At 33.4% G+C, this 25,393-nt stretch overlaps 1 long non-coding RNA gene across 1 annotated transcript; it reads left to right on the forward strand.

The window, feature by feature from the left end:
* The first annotated feature begins 19,312 nt into the window (after positions 1 to 19,312).
* LOC140693500 (uncharacterized) lies at positions 19,313 to 21,226 on the forward strand. Its single transcript, XR_012069252.1, has 2 exons — positions 19,313 to 19,494; positions 20,900 to 21,226. It is a non-coding gene; the product is annotated as an uncharacterized lncRNA (long non-coding RNA).
* The last annotated feature ends 4,167 nt before the right edge of the window (positions 21,227 to 25,393 follow it).

The raw sequence follows: 25,393 nt of genomic DNA on the forward strand, positions 1-25,393 counted from the left end.
CCATTAAATTCTCTTTCCCTTCACTTTGTTAAACATTAATTTTTTCCCATATCTTTGAGTCTGCTTAAGTCTTGTCTATCTAATCTATTTACCTATCCATCATTTCTCTATCTATCTATCTATCTATCTATCTATCTATCTATCTATCTATCTATCTATCTATTTATCTATTTATCTGTCTGTCTATTTATCTATCATGTATTATCCTTCTATCTATTTATCTGTCATCTATCAATAGATAGCTATAGATAGATATACACAGTTATTTGTTATACTTTAGATTCCACATATAAATTACATAATATAGTTTGGTCTTTGTCTTAGTTACTTCACTAAGCACAATATTTAGTAGGTCCTTTCATGATGCTGAAACAGGAATGTATTATACTTTTCATGGCTGCGTAATATTCCATTGTATATTTATAGAAACATCATATATTCTTAAGTCCATAGTCTACTGTGGACACTTTGATTGCTTCCATGTCTTGCATATTATAAACAGTGCTGTTGTGAATATTGGTTCTTCTCAATTTAGGTTTTTTTCCCCAGATTTTTTCTTGGAGAGTTACTTCTGAGTCATATGGTAGTTAACTTTTTAGTTTTTAAACAAATCTAAATACTGTTTTCCATATAAGTTCCAACAATTTACATTCCTACGAAGAGAAAACAAAATATTTGTAACCTCCAATTGTCTCCAACACTTTCTATTTGTAGAATTTTTGATAATAGCCATTTGACCATTTTTCAGTGATACCTCATTTTGATTTTGATTTGCAATTATCTAATAATTAGTAATGTTGAGCAATTTTATCACTTGCCTGTTACTCATCTGTAAGTTTTCTTTGGAAAAATATTAACTCAGGTACTCTGCTCTAGTTTTTGATTGGATTTTTGTTTTCCACCTTGAGTTGTGTAACCTAAATCCATGTTACATCTATTAACCTACATCTATTAACCCCTGGTCACATGCATTGTTTGCAAATATGTTCTCCAATTACACATGCAGTGTTTTCATTTCATTTATAGTGTCCTTAACTGTGCAGAAATTTTCAAGTTTTTTTAGGTCCCACTGCTTATGTTTCCTTTTATTTCTTTTGCCTTAGGAGACTGATATAAGAAAGTATTCCTATGATATACATCCAAAAGTGAATCACCTGTATTCCCTTCTAGCAGTTTTATAGTATCAGGCCTTTCATTTAGGTCCTTAATAAACTTGGAGTTTATTTTTGTATATGATGTCAGGGAATGCTCTCATTTCACTGTTTTATATGTAGATGTCCAGCTTTCACTACACCATTCATTGATGAGACTGTCTTTTCTCCATTGTGTACTCTTGCCTCTTTTATCATAGTTTCATTTCTCATAGGTGTGTGGAATTATTTCTAGGCTCTCTATCTGTTTTTTTTTTCAATATATCTCTGTGCCAATGCCATGCTGTTTGTATTACTTAAGCTTTGTAGTATACTAATGTATCTGGGAGGGATATACCTCCAGATTTGTTGTTTTTTCTCAACATTTTGGCAATTTTTAATGGTTTCATGTAAAACTTAGAGATATTTATTTTCTGGTTCTGTGGAAAATACTACAGCTTCATAACAGGAATTGCACTAAATCATTAGGTTTCTTTGTGTAGTACGGCCATGTTTTCAATATGAACTCTTTCAATCCAAGACCACATCTTTCCATTTGTTTGAATCATTTTTAATTTCTTTGTCAATGCTTTATTATTTTCAGTGTTTAGATCTTTCACATATGTGGTTACATTTATTCAAAGATTTTCGGGGGTATGGGGTTTTAATTATTATTGCTTTCAACGTCCATTTTATGGTATCTCATGATTAATGTGTAGAAATGCAAGAGACTTCTTTACATTAATCTTGTACCCTGCTCCCTTGATGAAATTATTTGTTGTTCATAATAGTCAGTGTGAAGCCCTTAGGACTCTCTATGTAGATTGTTATGCCATTAGTACTAGTAACAATTTTACCTCTTTCTTTCCATTTTGCATTTCTTTTATTTCTTTTTCTTTTCCTTTTCCTTTCTTCTATTACTATATTACAGAATAAGTGAGAGTTGGAATCCTTGTCTTGTCCCCGAATTTACCCAGAAGGCTTTCAGCCTTTCCCCTGAGTATTATAAATTGTTATAAATGGCCTTTAGTATGTTGAGAGATGTTTCCATTGTACTCACTTTCATGAGAGTTCTGATTATGAATGTATGTTGAATTTTTTCAAATGATTTTTCTTTGTGTATTGACATGGTATTGTGTATTTTGTCCTTCCCTTATTAGAGATATGTCACGCTGATTGACTTGTGTATGTTGAACCATCCTTGTGACTCTGGAAGGAGTCCAACTGATCATCATGTATAATCTTTTCTATGTATTGCTGGATTCATTTGTTGATGTTTTTTGAGGATTTTTGAATGTTTATTCATCAAGGATATTGGATTTTCATTTTCATTATTTTTGTTAGTGTCTTTGACTGGTTTTGTTTTCAGGGTAATGGTGGCCTCATAGAATAACTTTGGGAATTTTCCTTCCTCCTTCATTTTTAAAATAGCTGGGGGAAAAGAGGTTTTACTGAAAGCATCTCGGCATTTTGTTCAAGGGGTGTTTTTAAATTGTAGATTTAATTTAACTTATACTGATGACTCTTTTCAAGTTCTCAGTTTTCTTTTTATTCAGTGTTGGCAGGCTGTACATTTCTAGAAATTTGTCCATTTCTTTTCGGTCGTCCAGTTGGTTGTCATGTAACAGCTCATAGTGCTTACATAATCATTTTTTGTATTTCTGTAATATCAGATGTTATTTCTATTGTTTCATTTCTTATTTTGTTAGGGTACAGTCTCTGTATTTCTTGAAAAGTCTGGCTAAATGTATACCTGTTTGTTAATATTTTTAAGAAAATTAAAGCTGTTGATTATATGATTTGTTATTTAATTTTCAACTTTTATTCTATTTATTTTCAACATAATCATTAAAGATTTGTCATTCTACTACCTTTGTGTTTTGTTTGTTCTTATTTCTTTCTATTTTGTGTAGTATGCTTGGTACTTTCTATGAGGTTTTTCTTGTTCCTTGTGGAAGTCATGATTTGTTCTCATCTACCCTCTTAGATTTGTTTTTGCTGCATCCCATACATTTTATGTAGCTTTGTTTCCATTGTAATTTGTCTCCAGGTATGATTTTATAACCTCTTTGATTTCATCACCTCTTTGATTTCATCATTGACCTTTCTTTATTTTTTTTAAAGGATGTGGTTTGGCTTTATGTTTGTGCTTTTCCTATTCTTCTTTCTAGTGCTGATGCACAGTATCATACTTTTGTGTATGGAAAACTACTTGCTGTAATCTATATTTGCTTAAACTCCCTGAGGCTCATTTCATGACATAATATGTGGTTAATTCCTTAGACAGCATCCTGTGCACACTTGAAAACTTTATGTGTTCTGCTTTTCTGGTGCAGTGTCCAATAGCTCACTTAGGTTCAAATGATCTAATATGCTATTAAGACCTCTGTTTCCTTACAAATATTCTTTCTGGATGATCTCGCCATCAGAATAGTGAGGAGTTAAACTCAATTACTATTATTGTTTTATAATGAATTAATTTTTTCTTGTCTACTAAAATTTCTTTTTATATCTAGGATCTACGGTGTTTGGTCCATATATAATTTAATTAGTGTAATATCCTATTTTTTTATTGATCCTTTTTTCTTTATATAATCTCATATTTTTTTTCATTTTGGCCCTTATTTTAAAACGTATTTTGTATGAGTTGAACATTGCAATCTGCACTTTATTGTCATTTCCATGGAATATCTTTTCCATTTTTTCCAGACTATGTTTATCTTCCACCATAAAGTGAGACTTTCTTTGGGGGAGGCAAAGATGGAGGAGTAGAAAGATGCTTGTAGCTCACCCTTTCCACAAATGCACCAAGACTCATATCCACAGACCCACTCAGCTAACCAGAGAACCTGCAGAAATCTGACAGATTATTGTCCTCTTCAGTAGAAAAAGATGTGAAAAATCTGGTAGGAGAAAAGGAAGAAAGAAAGAATAAAAGGCAAAACAGAATGGGACAGGTCCCACGGGGAGGGAGAAGCAAAGAAGAATTGGTGCTCATTCACTATGTCTCCTCTCTCCAACTGAGAGATTGGCAGGACAGAGGGGGAGCCTCCGAGGCTTGGCCCTGTACATAGTATAAGTTGAATGACAGAACTAAGTTAAACAGGCACAGAGGATCCCTGTGACACCCAGCAGAAGATGCAGCCCGGAAGCTGGGGGCAGGGCCATGCTGCCCGCGCTGGGTGGTAGATGGGAATCGGTGCACTGTGGTGGCCTGGGGGAATGGAGTGGGCTTGAGCCATTGCTATGGGTGCACAGGGCAGAACAACCTGGGCCCCCCATAAAACAACAGGGCAGATGTGCCCTATTGGTGGAACGGTGCCATCCCATCTCTGAAAATCCACAAAAGTTTCTAGGTGAAGAGAGCTGGGGCTCAGACACAGCCACCATACACTCTGGTGCTTTGCCCCCAGGTGGCAGTGGGGGCAAAACCTGCATCTACACCTAGGGGCTTAGCAGCATCAAGGGCCAGAGTGAGACTTGTTGACAGCATGAGGCAAATATGATACTACAGTCTGGTTCCTTAGAGAACATGCCTGCCAAGACAAACAAGGAGCTCGATTTTGGCCCAGACCAGAGACAGAGCTATTCCTCAGTCTTCCCTGAGCCCACATCCGGTGTGCAAACCCGAGGCAGAGCGTACAGAGGCACAGAGCAGCATAGTGATTGGCAACCTGAGAGGGCGGGTTGCCCCTCAAATTTTTAGCTGGAATGCAGCCCCTGACCATGGTGCTGGGAAAGGGCATAATGCCCAATCCTTCCTTGTCAGTCGGCAACATCTGTCTGCAGCATCGGGCAGGGCAGTGACAAACCAGCCCAGAGTAAAGGGAGCTGCACCTGAACCAGTGTTTAGTGTAGAAGGGATCTGCTTGCCAAAATGTCCTGGGAGCAGCACAGCTGAGGGCTTCAATGGAGGGCCTCTGGAAACAGCAAGCTGAGCTTCCAAAACAGGATGAATACTGAAAGATTTCACATTAAAATTACACAGTCCCCAGGAGGACACAGACCACCCCCTTGTTTTAATCTGTTTTTAGCTGTTCCATTTTCTATTATCCTCTTAATTTATACTTCTTATTCAATTATATATACCCCCATTTTAATCCCTTTGAAATTTTTAAAAATATTTTTATTATTATTATTTTTCAAACTCTGCTTCAACTTGCTTTAATATTATTCATTATGCAATGTCTTCAAAGCTTTATTTCTCCCTTCTTTAAAATTTTTTATCTCTCTCCCTCTTTTTTCTGTTTTCTAAGTTGTATTACTACATTGTCATTAGGTAGATCTACTCCTTTACGACCTTTACAAATAGCAGTCCATGACCGGATGGATTCACTGAGGAATTCTACCAAACATAACAGAAGAACTCATACCAGTCCTTCTCAAACTCTTCCAGATGTTTGAAAAGGAAGGAATACTCCCAAAGTCATTCTATGAAACCACAATCACCCTGATACCACAACCAGGCAAAGACACTACCAAAAAAGAGTATTATAGGCCAATATCATTGATGAACACAGACACCAAAATCCTCACCAAAATAGTAGCAGATAGAATCCAACAACACAGAAAAAAGATTATACATCATGACCAATTGGGGATCATGCCAGGGACACAGTGGTGGTTCAACATATGCAAATCAATTAATGTAATACAGCATATCAACAAGAGAAAGAACCAAAACCACATGATCATCTCAATAGATGCAAGAAAGCATTTGATAAAATTCAACACCCACGTATGATAAAAACTCTCACCAAAGTGGGCATAGAGGGAATATATCTTAACATCATGAAAGCTATTGATAACAAACCTACGGCCAGCATAATACTCAACGGTGAGAAAGTGAAATCCTGCCCACTAAAATCTAGGACAGTAAAAGGATGTACACTATCACGACTCCTACTCAAGATAGTCTTGGAAGTCCTAGCCACAGCAATCAAACAAGAGAGAGAAGTAAAGTGGATGCAAATTGGAAAGGAAAAGGTAAAAGTCTCACTATATGCAGAGAATATGTAACAATATATAGAAAACCCTACAAGATCCAGACAAAATTTACTGCAGCTGATCAAAGGATTCAGCAAGGTAGCAGGTTACAAGATTATGCTTCAAATATCAGTGGCATTTCTTTATGCTAACAATTCAGATAATACTATAGAGATATAGTCAACATGATAACACTGTATTGGTAGAAAAACAAACATATATGTCAATGGAACAGAAAAGAAATCCCACAAATGAACCCACGGACGTTTGGTAAATTTATCTTAGACAAAGGATGCAAGAAATTACAATGGAATAGAGATAGTGTCTTCAGCAACTCGTGTTGGGAAAACTGGACAGCAGCATGTAATTCAATGAAGCTAGAACACTTCAAAAGAAGCTAGAACACCATAGAAAAAAATAAACTCAAAACCGATAAAACACTTAAACAAAAGACAAGATACAATAAACCTCCAAGAGGAAAATATAGACAAAATGTTATCTGACATACGTTTCGAAAATTTTCTCGTAGAAGAAATAAAAGCAACAATAAACAAATGAGACCTAATGAAACTTATAAGCTTCTGCACAGTAAAGACACCAGAAGTAAAACAACAAGACAACTTACGGAATGGGAAAAATTTGCATATGAAACCGTCAAAGGCTTGATCTCCAGAGTATATATTCTGATCATCCAACTGAATAAGAAAAAATAAACAACCCAAACCAAAATTGGGCAGAAGACCTAAACAAGCAATTCTCCAAGGAAGACATACAAATGATCAAAAGGAACATCAGAAAATGCTCAAAATCACTGATTATCAGAGAAATGCAAATCAAAACTGCAATTAGATATCACCTCACACCAGTCAGAATGGCCATCATTCAAAAATCCACAAATGACAAATGCTGGAGAGCCTGTGGAATAAAGGGAACCGTCCTTCACTGCTGGGGGCAATGCAGGTTGGTGAAGCCACTGTGGAAAACAGGATGGAGATCCCTCAAAAGCTTTGGAATAGACTTACCATATGACCCAAGAATCCCGCTCATGGGCATAAATCCAGAAGGAACCCTACTTCAGGAAGACACCTGCACCCCAATGTTCATAGCCAGCACTATTTATAATAGCCAAGACATGGAAACAGCCTAAATGTCTATCGACAGTTGACTGGATAAAGAAGAGGTGGTATATTTATACAATGGAATAGTAGTCATTCTTATAAACTGACAACATAATGCGATTTTCAGCAACATGGATGGTCCAGGAGAAAATCAGTCTAAGTGAAGTAAGCCAGAAAGAGAAAGAAAAATACCATATGAGATGGCTCAACATAAATATACTCGCAGGCAGAGAATACAAAGTGTTGGTTGCCAAGGGGTGGGGTGTGGGAAGAGATAGGCTGGGAGGTCAAAGCTGTAAAATAGATAAACAGGATTGTACTCTATAGCACAAGGAAATATATAAAAGATCTTAACGGCAGCTCACAGGTGAAAAAATGGGACAAAAAATGTATATATGTTCATTGTACCTAAAAAATTGTGCTCTAAAATGGACTTTGAGACAACATTGTAAAATGATTAAAAATTAATTAAAAAAAGTTAAAAAAAAGAAAAAAACATGATCCTAAATATTACAGGTGTTAATATAAATTAAAGAGCAAAAACAACTATTCAAAAAGTAGTAAAACCAAAGATTTTGTTTTTTGTTTTCTTTTTAAGATAAGCAAAATCAAAAAACCTCTAGCCAGGTGCATCATGAAGAAAAGAGAGATGCTCTAAAGAAATAAATTCAGAAATAAAATTGGAGAAATAACAATTGTTCCCTCAGATATACAGAAAAGGGAACATTTTGTCACCAATTACATGCCAATAAACTGGACAACTTAGAAGAAATAGACAAATGCCTAGAAATAGACAGAGATAAGGAGAAACAAATAATTTGAACAAACTGATTACTAGAAGAAAGATAGAATCTACATTTAAAAAAATCATTAAACATTGGTGCAGATTTAAAATGCTCCCGTGGAGAATTGCACAAAAATACAAAGCAGGACTTATACTCTTCAAACTATTCAAAAATAGTGAAGATGTGGGGAACTCCCATATTAATTCTATGAAGTTTTCATTACCCTGATAGCAAAGCCAGCAAACAAAGTACAAGCAAAGAGAATTTCAAGCCAATAACTTTGATTGAAATATATGCAAAAATTCAAAAAAAGTACTATTAATAAACTAAATCCAGCAATACCTAAAATGAATCATACAACATGATCAACGTTAATTCATTGCAGGATCATAAGAGAGGTTGAAATTACATGAAATCATCAGTTTGAAACACCACATTAACAAAAGGAAAAGGGAAAATGACTTGGTCATCCCAATAAATCGATAAACAGCATTTCACAAACTTCAACTTTCATTCATTAAAACAGCAGCAGCAAGAACAACAACAAGAACAGTAGAATCAACAAAAACAGAAACTTCTTACCAAAGTAGGATTCAGGAAATATATCTCAACATAACTAAAGTCATTAATTACAGACCCACAGACAACATAATATGCAAAGGTGAATAACTGAAAGCCAAATTAAGGAATAAAACAAGGATGCACACTCTCACCATTTCTATTAAACACAGTATGGGAAGTCATAGCAAAAGCAATCGGACAAAAAAAAAAGTTACTCAAGTTGGATTGAATAAAGTAAAACTGTTATTATTTTAGATGACAGGATAATCTATATAGAGAACACTAAATATTCTCCACATGAAAACAATTAAAACTATTAAAGACATTTAGCAAAGTAGGATGATTCAAGATTAATATACAAAACTGTCACATTTCTTTACATTAACAATGAAATATTCCATTATTTAAAAAAATCCATATGAAATCAGATTAAAAATGAAAAACGTATGAAAAATTCAAGATAACAAAATCAATAGGACACTGATAAAGAAATTTGAAGTTGATGCAAAGAAATGGAAAGAAATTTCAAGGTCTTATTTTAGAGGAATTAATATTGTTAAAATATGTATACTACTAAAAATGTCTACAGATATAAAGTGATTCAGATCGAACTACATGATATTTTCCACAGAACTTAAAACAGTCCTAAGATTTGTATGGAAATGCAAAAGAACTAGAACTGCAAAAGAAACAATGAGGGAAAAGAACAAAATTTGTTGCACAACGCGTATACCTCCCAGATCTCAGACTATATTACAAAAACTGTAATCAAAACAGCACAATGCTGGAAAACAAACAAACATCTATATCACTGGAACAGAACACAGAGGCTGAAATAAAATATCACACCTATGGTCAGCTAAACTATGACAAAGAAACAAAAATATACAATGCCTAAAAGACAGTCTTCAGCAAGTGATGTTGAGAAAGCTAGACATCTACATGTAAATCAATGAAAATAGAACACTCCATCACACTGTACAAATATAAACTCAAAATGTTTTAAATATCTGAATCTAATACATGAAACAATAAAGCTCCTGGAAACTAACATAGGAAAAACAAGACATAAATTGTAGTGAAATTTTCTTATGTCACTCTCCCAAGCTGAAAACAATAAAGGCAAAATAATCAAATACATCCAAATTAAACTTAAAGCGTCTATATAGCAAAATAAGCAGAATGAAAAGATGAACTTCCAAATGGGAGAAAACATTTGGAAACAATGCAATCAACAAGAGGCTAATTCCTAAATTACACACATCGTTCATACAACTCCATTTCAAAAATCTACAAACAACTCAGCCAGAAAATGAGCAGAAGGCAATTTTCTATAGAACTATCATATGACCCAGCAATCCCACTCCTGGGCATATAAAGCATAAAATCTGAAAACAAAGAATCCTTGTGTAAAATATAAGAAGTACACTCTGACATTGGAATTAATTTTATTCTAAATATGTCTCCTCTGGCAAGGGAAGCAGATGGAAAACAAACAAAATATGTTTGTATCACTCTAAACAGATTTACAATGCAGAAGATATGATCAATAAAATGAAAAGTCAATGAACACAATGGGAGAATATATTTGCAAGTGATATTTTCCAATCAAGAGTTAATATGCAACTATATTGGAAACTCATACACCACAAATACAAAAAAAAAAAAGACCAAACAATCCAGTTAAAAAATGTGTCCGTAGGAACTGAATAGAAAGATCTGAATCAATTTTCTGTAGAAAACATAGAGTTGGCAAAATGACACATGAAAATATGTTCAGAGCTATAAATTATAAGGAAAGTCATAAACCAAAAATGAGACAAGACCTCACACTTGTCAGAAGGCTCTCTTCAAAAAAAGGAATAGATGTTGGTGAGATTGTGTAGAAAAAGGAACACCGTGAACACTGTTGATAGGAATGCAAAGTATTGATTGCATTGCATATATACATCAAATTTTCTTCATCCATTTTTCTGTCAAGGGATGTTGGGTTTGTAGGCCCCTGTCTGAAGGCTCTAGAGAATAAGCCCATGGGCTGAACTGATAAACAAGCTGGGAGGAATGTCACATATACAGGCTGGATATGAAATGGCCTACTCAATATATCCAGTACGGATGGCTGGATAGCCTATGATGGGTAAGATCGTCAGAGGAGGACAACCTAAGACAGGCAAGCCTGCTGGATAAGAGATGACCTTCTTAATGAAATTCCATGATGAACTTTAAAACAATCCTTGATCATTTAACATCCTGTGCTTACTGCAGGAGCGTGGGGACATAAATAGTTTAACATTATTAACATTGTTATAACTTAGATAATATGTGAGGCATTGTTCATGTCCTATATAAGCCCTTTTTCTATGAATCAATAAACAGAGAACTGCTTCACTTCTCTCCACACAGTGTTTGTGTGTATATGATATCGTGCCACTGAAGGGTTAATTTAATTAGTTTGGAGTATATTTAAAGGCTGTTGCATTATATATAATGCTATTTCTGCACCTATTAAGATGATAATGTGAGTTTTATTTCTCATTTTATTAGTGAGGCATGTCACCATTATTGATTTGAATATTTTGACGTATCCTTAAACCCAGGGATAAATCCCTTAACTCGTATATGTGTATGATATATTAAATGTGTTGTTGAAATCATTTTGCTTGTGTTTTGTTGAGAATTTTGGCACATATGTTCATCAGGGATAATGTTCTATATTTTGCATCTAATGTCCTTTTTAGCTTGGTTGTGCAAATAAAGCTGGCATCATAAATCTTCTTTGGAATCTTTCACCCCCTTCAAATTCTTGAAAGTTTTAGGGAAGAATTGGTGAATAATTTTCTTCAAATATATGACAGATTTAACCAGTAATGTCATCTTGTAAATTTTTTCTGGTTTGGGAGGTTTGGATTACTGATTTACTATTAAACACTTTTGCTGAATTTAACTTCCTAATTTCTTCTTGATTCAGTATGGGAAGACATATGTTTCTGGGAATCTGTCTTTTGTTCTAGGTCACTCAAATCGTTGGCTAGTGGTAAACTTTTATGATGCTATGCACCTCTACATCAGTGGTAATATCTGCTCTTTTATTTCTAATTTAATTTGAGTCATTATTTTCTTAACAAACGTAAAATTTGTCTACTTTATGTTGAAAAGAAACAGACTTAGGTTTTTTTTTATCTTTTCAATTGTTTCTCTTGTTATTTGCCTTGCTCTCATTCATTCAATTTTCTTCTTTATACTTTCTGTTTACTCCTAGAATCTTGATGTGTAAAGATAAGAAGTGTGAATATTTGTATTTCTTTTATTATTAAATATTATTTATTTATTTATTTATTTACATATTTATTCATTTATATATCATTGAAGTATGCCATTTACAATGTGTCAATCTGTGGTGTATAGCACAGTGTTCCCGTACATGCATATATTTCTGTGCCTATTAAACATTACTTCAGGTTATTTAACTTACTGCCCTGTGTCATACAAAAAAAATTTTGAAAACATCTATTTTTATATATAATGGATAACATTTATAAATCTACATCTCCCAAATATATCGTCTACCAGTCCCTTTTTGTAGTAATCATAAGATTATTAAGTAGATCTGCTACTGTGTTTCAGTTTTGTAGACGAAATCATAGTGTCCATATCCAAATTTTTTTTTTAAGGTTCTACATACGTCATGTCATGTGTTATTTTTCTTTCTCTTTCTGGCTTATTTCAATTACGATGACACTTTTTGGGGACATCCATTTTGCTGCAAATGTTACTGTTTTATCATTTTTTATTGCAGAATATTATTCCATTGTGTAAATACAGCATAATTTTTGAATACTGTCATCTGTTGTTGGACAGTTAGGTTTCTTCCATTTCGTGGCTGTTGTATATAGCACTGCTAAGAATTTTGGGGTGCAGGTGTCTTTTTGAAATAGGGTTCCCTTTGATGTATACCCTGAAGTGGGATTGCTGGATCATATGCTAAGACTATTTTTATACTTTAGAGGAATCCCCATCCTGTTTTCCACAATGACTGCACCAACATCATTCCTACCAACAGTGTAGGAGGGTTCCCATTCTCCACAGCTTCCCCAGCATTTATTGTTTGTGGACTTTTGAATGATGGCCATTGTGACTATTGTGAAGTGATACTTTATTATAGTTTTGAATTGCCCTTCTCTGATAATGATAGTGAGCAATTATTTTTTTTTCATATATCTGTGTGGCATTTGTATGTCTCTGTTGGAGAAATGCTTGTTTAGGGCTTCTGCCCATTTTCAGATTGGGTTTCTTGTTTTTTTTTTATTATTATTAGGTTGTATGAAGTCTTTATATTTTGGAAATTTAGCCTTTGTCAGTTGCATCATTTCTAAATATTTTCTTTAATCCTGTTGGTTGTCATTTTGCTTTGTTTATGGTTCCATTTTCTGTGCAAAAGCTTATAAGTTTAATTAGGTCCCATTTATTAATTTTGCTCTTACACCCATTAACTGGGTAGGCTGTTCTAGGAGATCATTGCTGAGATTTATCTCAGAGTGTTTTGTCAATATTTTCTTCTAAGAGATATATTGTGTCTTGCCTTACATTTCAGTCTTCAAGCCATTTTGAGCTTATTCTTGTGTATGGATTGAAGGATTGTTCTAACGCCATTGATCTGATGCTGCTCTCCAGTTTTCCCAACACCAGTTGGTGAAGAGATGGCCTTTTCTCTGTCATATTCTTGGCTACTCTGTCAAATATTAATTGAACATAGGCCTGTAGATTTATTCCTAGGCTCTCTATTCTCTTCCATTGATCCATATGCCTGTTTCTGTATCAATATCATGTCGTTTTAACTATTGTAGCTCTGCAATAGTGTATGGAGACCAGGCGGGTTATTGCTCCAGCCTCTTTGTCTTCAATATTGTTATGGAAATTATGGATCTTTTCTTTTTTTTAACATTTTTATTGATTCATAATCATTTTACAATGTTGTGTCAAATTCCAGTGTTCAGTACAATTTTTCAGTCATACATGGACATATACAGACTCATTGTCACATTTTTTTCTCTGTGGGATCTTTTCTGATTCTATGTAAATCTTATGATCATTTGTTTCAGTCCTAAAAATAAATGTCTTGCATAATTTGATAGGAACTCAGTTAGTTTGTGAATTACCTTGGGCATTATGGCCATTTTAACAATATTATTGCTTCCATTACGAGACCATTGGGTATGTTTTCAATTTTTAAAATCTTTCTTGATTTCCTCAATCAATATTTCCTTTTTCTCCATGTATAAGTCATTCGCCACCTTGGTCAGAGTTATTCTTAAGCATTTTATAGTTTTGGGTGCAGTTATTAAAGTGGTTGTTTCCATAATTTGTTTTCCTGATGATTCAATGATAGTGTAAAGAAATGTAATTGGTTTTTGTAGATTAATCTGACTACCTAGCCCAGTTCCTTTTTTAGCCTAAGTAATTTTTTGTGAAGCTTTTACAGTTTTCTATATACAGTGTCATGTCTGCATAACATGACAATTTTACCTCTTCTTTCCCAGTCTGAAAAGTTTTGTTTATTTTCCTTGCCTGATCATTGTGGCTAGGAATTCCAAGACTATATTGAATTGAAATTGTGAGAATGGGCATCCTTGCCTTGTCTCAGGTTTTTGTGGGAAGGGTTCCAGTTTTTCACCATTGAGTATTTTGCTGGCTATATACTTGTCATATATGCTTTCATTATGTTGAGATATGGTCCCTCTATGCCCACTGTGATAAGGACTTTTATGGCAAATAGATGTTAAATTTTATCAAATGCTTTTTCTGCATCTACTGAGATGATCATATCGTTTTTGTCTTCTCTTTTGTTGATATGGTGTATCACAATTGATTGATTGATTTGCATATGTTCAACCATCCTTGTGTTCCTGGAATGAACCTAACTTGACCATGGTGCATGGTCTTTTATTTACATGATGTTTGATTCTGTTTGTTAATTAATTCTTGAGGACATTTACATCAATGTTTATCAATGATATCGGCCTATAGTTTTCTTTTTGGGGTATTGTCTTTGTCTGGTTTTGGTATCAGATTGACGTTGGCCTTATGGTGTGAGTTTGGGAGTACTCTCTCCATATTAATCTTTTGGAAGTGTTTGAGGAGGACCGGTATGGATTTTTCTTTGTATGTTTGGTCAAATTCCCCAGTGAAGGTATTTGGGTCTGAATTTTGTTTGCAGAGATTTTTTATTGTATTGATAATGGTATTCCATTTCTGTTGATCTGTCTGTTCAAATGGTTAGTTTCTTCTTGATGCAATATTGGTGGGCTGAATGTTTCCAAAAACTTCTCCATTACTTCCTGGTTATCCGGTTTGTTTCCGTACAGTTGCTCTTGATATTTCCTTTTGATATATTGTAAATTTGTTGTATCTTTGTATTTTCTCCATTTTCATTTCTTATATTATTTGTGTTCTCTTTCTTTTCTTGTTGGTGATCCTACCCAGAGATTTGTCAATTTTGTTTAAAATTTCAAAAAGTTTGATTGATTTTTTCTATTTTTTAATCTCTATTTCAATTCTTTCCTCCTTGATCTTTACTTTTTCCCCCTTTCTGTTGACTTTTGGTTTTGTTTGCTCTACTCTTCATGATTAGTTTACATAGAACGTCAGATTATTTATTTGAAATTGTACTACTCCTTTGTGGAGGGCTTTGTCACTATGAACTTCCCTCTTAAACCTGCTTTCACTGTATTCCATAGACTTTTTGAAGTGTTTTGTCATATTTCTCAAGATATTTTTTAATTTCTTCTTTTAATTCATCAACTCCCTCCTTTGTTATAGTACCATGTTTTTTAATCTGGATGCTGTCATTCCTTTTCCCTGTTTTTCTATGATTTATTTCTTGTTTCATGGTATTATACTTAGAAAAGATGCTTGAAATAATATTTATCTTCTTAAATTTGTTGAGGCTTCTTCTGTGCCTGAGTTTATAGTCTTTCCTTGAAAATGTTCCATGTGTATTGGAAAAGAATTTATATTCTGTTTTTGGAAGAAGTACTCTTTTGGAAGTATCAACCGTCTCCAATTATTTTATCATGTTTTAGTATCTTTGTTCCTTTATTAATTTTCTGTGTGAAAGAGCAGTCCAGTGATGGTAATAGGGTGTTATAGTATCCTATTGTGATTTTGTTCCGAGCGATTTCTCTCTTTTTATCTATTAGTATTTGCTTTATATATTTAGGTGCTCCTATATTGAGTGCATAAGTATTAATGGGTATAAAACCCTCATTTTGTATTGCTCCTTTAATCATCATATCATGTGCTTGTTTATCTTTATGACCTTTCTTGTAAAGTCTATTTGTGTGAAGTCAGTACTGCTAGTCCTGCTTTCTGGTCATGTGTATTTGCATGCAATATATTCTTCCATCTTCTCAATTTCAATTGTGTTTTCCACTTACTATATTGGGTCTCTTGTATGCTTCATTATGTAGGGTCTTGTTATATTATCCCATCTGACAATATATATCTTTTAATTGAAGCACTAAGTCCATTATCATTTGTGAGAATTATTGATAGACTGGTGTTTATTTTCATTTGGAACTTCATTTTCCAGTTGATGTGGTATTTCCTTTTTGTTCATTTCTTTTTCTTTTTGTGGCTTGATAGTTTTCTTTTATTATCTTGGTTTCTTTATGGCTTTACGATTTCATTGTAAGATTTTGACTTATGTTTACCTTGTTGTGTATTTCTATTGACCCATAATGTATCTGTTTATTTTAACTGATAAGAATACAAACTCTTACCCATCCTACAGAGAAGAGAAACAAGAAGAAAATACTCTGTATTGTCCTGTTTCATTCTGTGACCCTTAAAAATTTTGATGTTCTCTTTTACAACATCATATTTATTCTGTTGTAAGTCATTGTAGATATTGCCTTTATAATTATGCCTTTCTCTTTTCTATAGAATCCTGCTTCTTTTGTATTTAGAGTAGATCTTTCATTATTTCATTTTCTCTTGCCAAATTCTTTAAGTATTTGCTTGTGTGGAAGTTATTTACCTCTCCTTCTATTCTCAAAGATAGAATTGCTTGATATAGTATCTTTGATTACAGCTTTCTTTCATTCAGGAATTTCAATATGTCTTGCCACTGCCTTCTGCCGGCTGTATTTGTGTAGGAAACGAGTTTACATATATTATGTATATAATTATATATATATATATATATATATAATATATATATATATGTAAAGAACACCTAGAAATGAAGTTAACAAATAAGTTGAAAGCATATACGTTAAAAAACAGAAAATATTGGTGAAGGAAATTAAAACTGATCCAAAGAAATGAAAAGAACTCTTATGTTAATGATGTGAAACTATGTGGTTGAGACAACTTTCAACCCAATGGAATCTATGTTTAGTGTGATTCATGTCAAAATAGCTATGAGATTTTTCCATTATATATAACAAATAATATCAAAATTTATATGTAACCACAAAGATCATTAGTTGCCAAAATAATCTTGGAAAAGAGTATTAAATGTAATGGTGTAAACTTCTCTGATGTTAAACACTCCTACAAACCTTTAGTAAATAAAACAACATGATACTGGCTCAGAAAAAGACACCAATCAATAGAAGAGAATAGAGCACCCAGATATAATCCCTCACACCTATGATCAATTAACCCATGAAAAAGAAATCTAGAGTATAAAATGAAGAAAATATATTCTCCTCAATAATTAGTGCTGTGGAAATTGAATGTTGAAAAGATAGATTAGAATATTTCCTCACATTGTATACAATCCATGAGCACAGAATATCTTCCTATTTATTTTATTTACTTATATTTCTTGCACCTGTAATTTATAGATCTATGTTTAGATCTTTTATTTCACTTAACAAATGTATTCCTATTTTAGTCTTTTTGGCATAGATTTACACACAAGTGTTTTCCTAATTTCTCTTTCTGATAATGTGTTGTTACTATATAAAAATGCAACAGATATTTGTATATTGATTTTGTATTCTGCAAGTATACTAAATTTGTTCAATAATTCTTACAGTCACTAGAGAAGTCTATGGAGTTTTCTATCAATGTATAATTATGTCATCTGTAAATAGTTTACTGATTTTTTACAAGTTGGATATATTTTATATTTTTTTCTTGACTAGATGTTCTGGCTAGGACTTCTAGTAGTGTAATTTAGGACGTGTGAAAATGAGCTTCTTTTTCTTATTACTGTACCAGAGGAAAATCTTCCTGTATGTTAACATTGAACTTGATGTTAGTCATGGGTTTTTCATATATGGCTTTTACTTTGTTTAGTTAACTTCTATATAGGGCGAATTTGTTAAGAATATTTTATAAAAAAGTTAAGATCAGTTCTGTCAATAAATTTCCTACAATTCTTGAGATTGTAATTTTTCAATTCTTTGTTTTTTATGTTATGTTATCACATATAATAATCTGTGTATGTTAAATAATATTTATGAATCAGGACTAAATCCAAGTTAACTATAGTTTATAATACTTATAATATGCCATGAATTCAGGTTGCTAATGTTCATTTAGAATGGAATTTACAGATGCTGAAGGAAAAATTTACATTGTAGCTTGATTTTATATTTATTTACTTAAAATTTTATCTCTCATTTTGAATTTGGCTTTTCCTTAATGGAATTTATTTTGTTTGAAATAAATACTATAACTTTTGGTAAAACTGGATTTACTACAGTTTACTGATACAGAACATAGCTTTCATTTACAATTAGTGAACAAAACACTTGCCTAAAAATGCTGTATTATATAAACAATGCCTACTGTTTCAAGACTGAGAAACATATGCTTCCTAAAATGCATTACCTGGTATTTTCCACACCAACCCACATATAATGTTATTTCTTTGTTTTCTGATTGTTTGTTTGTTTGCCCCTTAATGGAGGCACTGCTTATTGAACCCAGGATCTTGTGCATAAGTGTATTTATGAACAGCAATTTGGAACACATAACAGAAGCCACAAGAGTATGGAATATACAGATGACATGAAAATTTATTCCTTCTAGGTACTGAAAAACCTCTGACTGAAAGAATGGCAAAAATAAACTTTTGTAAATATACAATAAGATTGTCTCTTTTGTACTTTTTATGCTAGAAAACTAAATTATATTTGTTTTAATTATAGCACTGAATTACAATTTAAAACAAAAATTCCCCCCTTCGGGATTTCTTAAATTTGATTGATTATTTAAATAAAATTTTATTTTATAAATATTTACAATTTTCTTATTAACATTCCAAATAAACTGATATTTATTTTTCTCATGTTTTGAATATACAACTACTTATTTTAAAGAACACAGATAAATACATACTTCCATTTCCGAATCAAATTATGTTTCAGTTTAATTACAAATGATCATGAAATTGTTATACTTTTTCTGTAGAGGTTTTACACAAATTTCACTTTAAATTCCAAAACTTTAAATTATTTTATTTTTTTTGCATTATTTATTCCATGTTCACAAATCAAGTATAAATTTGTGTACAAAGTATGGAGATTGATTTTATTTCATAGACCCCAAAATTAAATTATTTAAAAAGATTTTGTGGGGAAAATATTTCCACATCACACTATAAAAATAAGCAACATTTATGTTTCATTTTAACTGGATGAATGAGCAGTAAACACAGGCGGAATGTTACATTTGGGTTGCTAGGAGACCAGTCGTTTTATGATGCCACAGCTACTCAGGTTGAGAACCATTGTGATGGCCTAGCAGTTTATCTGTGCAGTCCTGCCAAAGCAGCATTTGAAGTTGCAGTGCTCAAAATCATGCAGATTAGAAAAGTAACTGTAGAAAAATTATTTGAGATGACACATGTTTCTTCAGAATTTCAAGATGTGTCTCATAAAGATGGACCTACTGTTTCAGGTAACTCTGGTAGATCTCTATTGTGTGATCAAACATTCTCTGAGGACTTGGACTTGAGGTCTGTGATTGAAGAAAATGCTTTTCAGAGTTTGTCTGAAGAATCTTTTATAAAAAGACCATGTTACACACATTGTGTCTCTGAACCAGATGAAGATAATTATTTTCGTTCTCTGACATTTCCAAGAAATCTCTGGAAAATGGCTAGGAGTAACCAATATAAATCCATCTGGTGGGATGATAATGGATCTTCCATCGTGATTGATGAAGATATCTTTAAGAAGGTAGTTTTGGAAAGAAAGGCCTCTTTCAGAATATTTGAAACTGGAAGTATGAAAAGTTTAGTTAGACAGCTTAACCTTTATGGGTTTAGTAAAGTGCGGCAGAATTTTCAAAGATCTGCTTGTCTAGCTGACGTTCTGGCAGAAGAAAAAGAAGTCTCTGTTTTAAGCAAGGTATTCAGAAATTTTAGTAACCACTTGGTAACATATATGAAAGTTTATGTTGTACATCAATCAATGGTAATATATATTTAAAGCTAGATTTTGAAAATTGAATAAAATAACCAAGTCTTAAATTCTTTAGTTTTTCTAAAATTGGGGACAGTGCCATAAGTATTCAAGATTCAGAGAAACTTTGCTTGCAATTATGAATCTTATCAGAAATATATATAAAGGTATTAAAGCTGCTTGTGAAAAGTGGCATTCACCGTTACTGCAAATGGTAACTTCTTTAATTTGATGACTATACTACTTAAATGTGTATTTTACAAATAAGGAAATTTAAAAAATAGTCAGCAATGTTCATATATTGATGATATTTTCTTTCAATTGTAAACGTGAAATCTGATGTTTTATATGTTAGGCTTATTGTAGTCTTGTATTTTGGTTTAAAATATTACTAAAATTTTTCTCTATTTTTGTAGCAGCAGTTCTACCATAATTCAAATTTTAAATGAGTCTTTCCCCAGCTTTTAATCAGAATAAGAAGAAGAGTTGGGATTAAAAATGCCTCTCTGTTATCTTCATTGGCTGAAGATTTCAACAAGAAGCACTTTATAGCAGGGGGTAATGTGGATAAACATAATTCTGCTTTTGTGACTGACACTAGTGGAGAAAGTGCATTTTTACCTGTTGCAAAATTAAAAATGCCTCTAATTAGAAAGCCCCCTACTAGACAAATAATTGGTGATAAAAATACCCCGATCAGCGGTGATTTTTCTGCTCCATCATCAAGGTCAGTTAGACCACCAGAACAAATTGCAGTGGATCAGTATGCTATTTTAAATCAGTTGAACATTGTCCACAGGCACACTCAAAACAGATGAACTGAAGCAAATGACCATATTATGAACTTCATTAAAACTACAAATTCTACATCTCAGTACAGCATCTTGTCTCCCATGCAGAGTAATTATTTTGGACTGATGGTGGAGCCTTCTGTTTTTCCAAATTGATATCACAACATATCTGCCAAAGAAGGTCGTTCTTCTAAACTTCAACCAGGGAGCAACGCACGGTTTCCAGTGAGAGTGACAGCTGATACATCAGCTACATCTCTTACAAGGCCAACTCATCAGCCAACTTCACTTTATGAACATCATCCTAATTACAAGGGATCTACCAGAAGACTACCAGTTTATGCAGGATAACAAAGATTAAAATTGATGTTGGCAAATGTCGACAAATATCTGTAATTTTCTTATTTGAACAATAAACATAGATGTGTACCTGTATTTACCTTATATTTTTTTAAATTAGGTTAAGTGTTAAATGGGAGACAAAGTTAATATTTACAGTTAAAATGAGATACTTGATTGATATGATCATTTGATGGAACAATATGGGAGTAAATTTAAATACTGTCTTGTAAGGAGGTAGAGAAAATGGAAGAATTTGGAAAAAGACTAAAACATGGAGAGGGGGAAAAGCACTAAGTAGTTTCTTGTTCACCCTGGAAAGTATTAAAAATGTTGTTAGTATAAGCTGGAACAGGAGATAAATGCAGGAACCGGCCCAGGGATCATGGTCTCTATTATATCATTCCTGGAATCATGAAGGTCACATGATGTAGTCTCAGATGGCACATTCAGCATGTGGTAGAATTTAAGAAGTAATTTTATCTATGGTCTTCTTTGTGCTGTTTTCAAAGCATTAAAATTGGTGCTTTCATTTCCTGCCCTCAAGAGTCTACATTATATTTTCAAGTCAATAATTTATGTTGCTTTTATGTTCAAGCCAAAGACAAGCTTACGTCCTCAGGGTGACACTTAATGCCTTTCCAAATCTAAGCCCACGAATCATCTTGGTTTAGTCATTTCTTTATAAATCTGGCATCTCACTACCTTGATATATCTTTATGTTTCACTGTATGTGGAAATATATCCAGGCAAACGATTGTCAAATATGTTAGCTTCAACCTCACCACATATACTCCAGCTCATCCTTGGACTTTGGGTGTCCTCCTTTCATCTACTTAGATTTTCCCAGCCTCAGCACAGAAACCACCTCCTCCAGATGTTTTCTGTCTATCCCCCTTTCCTTGTCTAACTTGGATACCAGTACAGTATGCACAGCACATGTCACAGGATGCATTTTTGTATTAAGTGAATGAAAAACACATGTTGACTTTAAGCAAAATCTACTTTCCTGAAACAACAAAACTCTCATGGTTTTCAAACTATTTCATTATGGTCTTTACTCTTCACCACAAACTAGATCTTTCATATCCCAAGGACTAGTCACTCAAGACAGTAAGTGGAGGTAGGTACAGGAGACAAAGTGATATTTACTTCTTAATTCATGCCTCCAGAGGCATAAAGCAATCCGTTCTCATTTGCTGGAGTTTTTCCTGTCTCTTCATCACCCACCCACCCCAAAACAGCTGATTCTCTTCCCCATACCAATAACTATACTGACTTATGATTAATTTACTTCTTAGAATGAGAGCTTTTTCCAGAAGAGACAGTGACGTTGCAAACATTTAATGTAGGTTTATACACCGTACATAACTTGTGACCCTTCTAACCTTCACAAAGGAAGTATCTAAGTGGTACTATCCCCTTGGTTGGGGTTCTCGTATTCAGTAACCAAATTGCAATCTAAAATATGTGGACTAGAAGGAGGTGAGGGTGGTGGAATTAAAAATTTGTCCAACTGCAAGAATACCAAATTTATACAGATATTAGGAAATATAAAATATTCATGGACGTCTTTGATTGTTTCCCATTAATTTAAAATAAAAGGTGAAGCATATTCAGAATGTGAAATGCCCTGAAATGCTGGAAAAATAGTAGGCAATTTCAGGGACCCTAAGGCTTCTACTCACAATGATGCAGCTAGTGTCATCTGATAAGACCATAATGGCAACATTAGTCCTGAAAATGTGTCTCCATTTGTGAAGAAAGCCTTTGATAATCTGGAGAATGGGCAAATTGACCAGTGTAACCTCTAACAACATCCCATAAATATGACCTTCACCAAGAGAATAAAAGAGCCCACTTGCAGCAGGAGAATTGTGTCTGGACAGCAGTGGTGTTTCCTACAACAGAAACATCAAGTTTTTAAGTTTGTCAGCTCAAATCTGATGGTGGTTATGTTTTTGCTTACATTAGCAGTCTGGGGTTCAGATGGGCTGGTTCAGCAGCTTGTTTCCAGCTCTCTTATCACACAGTGGGTCTTACCGTGATCATCTTAACAAGGTTCTGTACTGATAAGTCAAAAGCTACAGTTTACTTTCAAAATTAGAAATTTTCTAAGGAAGAATATTATTTGTTTGTCCATCTGTAGTTTTCTACCTGGGAAAAGCTAGACTATTGGCAAAAGTACAAAAGTTGGCTGATGATTTGAAAATTATGCTCTGAGCTCTGCCCACTGAATTCTTCCCACTAAATACTACAAATCTCTCTACCACTGTGTGTGTGTGTGAAGATGGATTGTTAAGCAGTAACTACGTTTGTCTTAGTTGAGTCATCAGTGAATTTTTCCTCTGCACCTGTCAGAATGTCTGTGAATTAAGAGTTTCATTGAGCCACCAGATTGTCTTCAGATTAGGGAGAGGTAGATTATATTTTTCCCTGTATACTAATTGTTACCTGTTCATTGAATCCAGAGCTGATGCTACGGCCAAGCCAATGAATCCTTGAGTTGGACTGAGGCATATACATTCTGCAGCCCCCAGAGCCCAGCACTGGAATGTGTCTTCTTTTTAATTTAAACTTATGTCTAAGTTTTTTTCTTTTAATTCTCATTGTTGACACAACTTACTTTGGCTTTGAACACCCGTTGACTAGTTTATAGGGACTGGAACACTGACTTATTCCCGTTCACCTTGAAATTGCAATAAACTTTTTTCCTTGTATTACCTGGAATAGAGTGAGCATAGTCATCATTTTGAGAGCAGTCCTCAGTCCTAATAATGCAGAAATTTGCACTTCTTTGCCCAGCACTTGAGCAAGAATATTTGTTGTGTATCTGAGGGATTATCCTCACATACCCTAATGCAACCATGAGAAAACACCACATTGTTATTGAAAATCAAGACTTTGTCAGTATTGCATTCCCATTGCAAAACAGTTAAGAATTGTAGGAGTTATGAGATTTAACCATGCTGAGATTTTTTGCAACCTAGCATATTCATTTCTTACAGATGCTGTCGGGGAGTTGAGACCATTGGTCACAGACATTGAACTTTATCACTCACAACAAGAGCAGCCAGTTTTAAATTTGTATCCATTCCCTAATCTCAGATGAATACACAGAGTGAAATTTTGATGCCTACAGAAGCAGTGGGCTGTTAACATGAAGAAAACTTAAAGCATGGTAAGACCCTAATTTTATTAGTATTTTTATGTATAATTTATTTGAATCATTTATTTATTAGTATATTTACCTATGATAAGTATATCATGACTCAAGTTTACTTGCTGCAAAACGAATCATGAAAAATGACATGGGAAATCATGATCATTAAATTTCCATTTTTACTAACGCTTTTATTGACATATAATTGGCATAAAAGATTGTGTGAGTTTAGGTGCACAGGATAGGGATTTGATTTATAAGTATTAAGAAATAAATATCATAGCAAGTTTAGGGAGAATTCATTATCTCATTTAGATACAATTTTAAAGAAATACAATTTGTCTTTTGATTGTGATGAGAAATCTTATGGTCTATCCCCTTAACAACATTCATATAGAACATAAAGCAGTAATAATTGTAATTTTCATGTTTTTACGGGGCATCCCTAGAACAGGTTTATTTTACGGCTGGAGGTTTGTAGCTTTTGAGTGCATTAATCAAATTCTCCTTTCCCAACCACTGCCTCTGTTATGTACAAATCAAATTATTTTTTCTATAAGTGTGTATGTTTGTTTTTGAAGTGCACTTAAATCTATAACTCTGTGTTAGTTTCTCTTACATAACATAATGTTTGCTATTTTTAATACATGTCAAACTGATCACAACAATAAATATAGTTTTGATAGTTGCTATTTAAAGGTAATTCATAGTTATTGACTATTCCCCACATAGTAAATTTCTTGTCCCTGATCTTTTAATTTGCAACTGGATAATTTTCTCTCTTAATTTTCAACTTTTTGTTTTTCTTCACCACATTTCCCTCCTTCATGTGAGCAACCTTTTACTTTCTATATATATAACTTCTTTTCTGTTTTGTTATGTTCATTTCTTTAAATTCCAAATATGAGTAAAACTATTCTAAATTTGTCATTCTCTGTCTGACATTTTTCACCTAACATATTACCCTCTTGTTCTACCCATTTGTTGCAAATGACAAGAACTTATTCTTTTTATAGCTGAGTAATAACCCATTGTATTTTTATGTGTGTGTGTGCATATATATATATATATATATATGTTTAGTGTGCATATATATATAT

Source organism: Vicugna pacos, unplaced genomic scaffold, assembly GCF_048564905.1.
Source record: "Vicugna pacos unplaced genomic scaffold, VicPac4 scaffold_19, whole genome shotgun sequence".
Lineage (NCBI taxonomy): Eukaryota > Metazoa > Chordata > Mammalia > Artiodactyla > Camelidae > Vicugna > Vicugna pacos.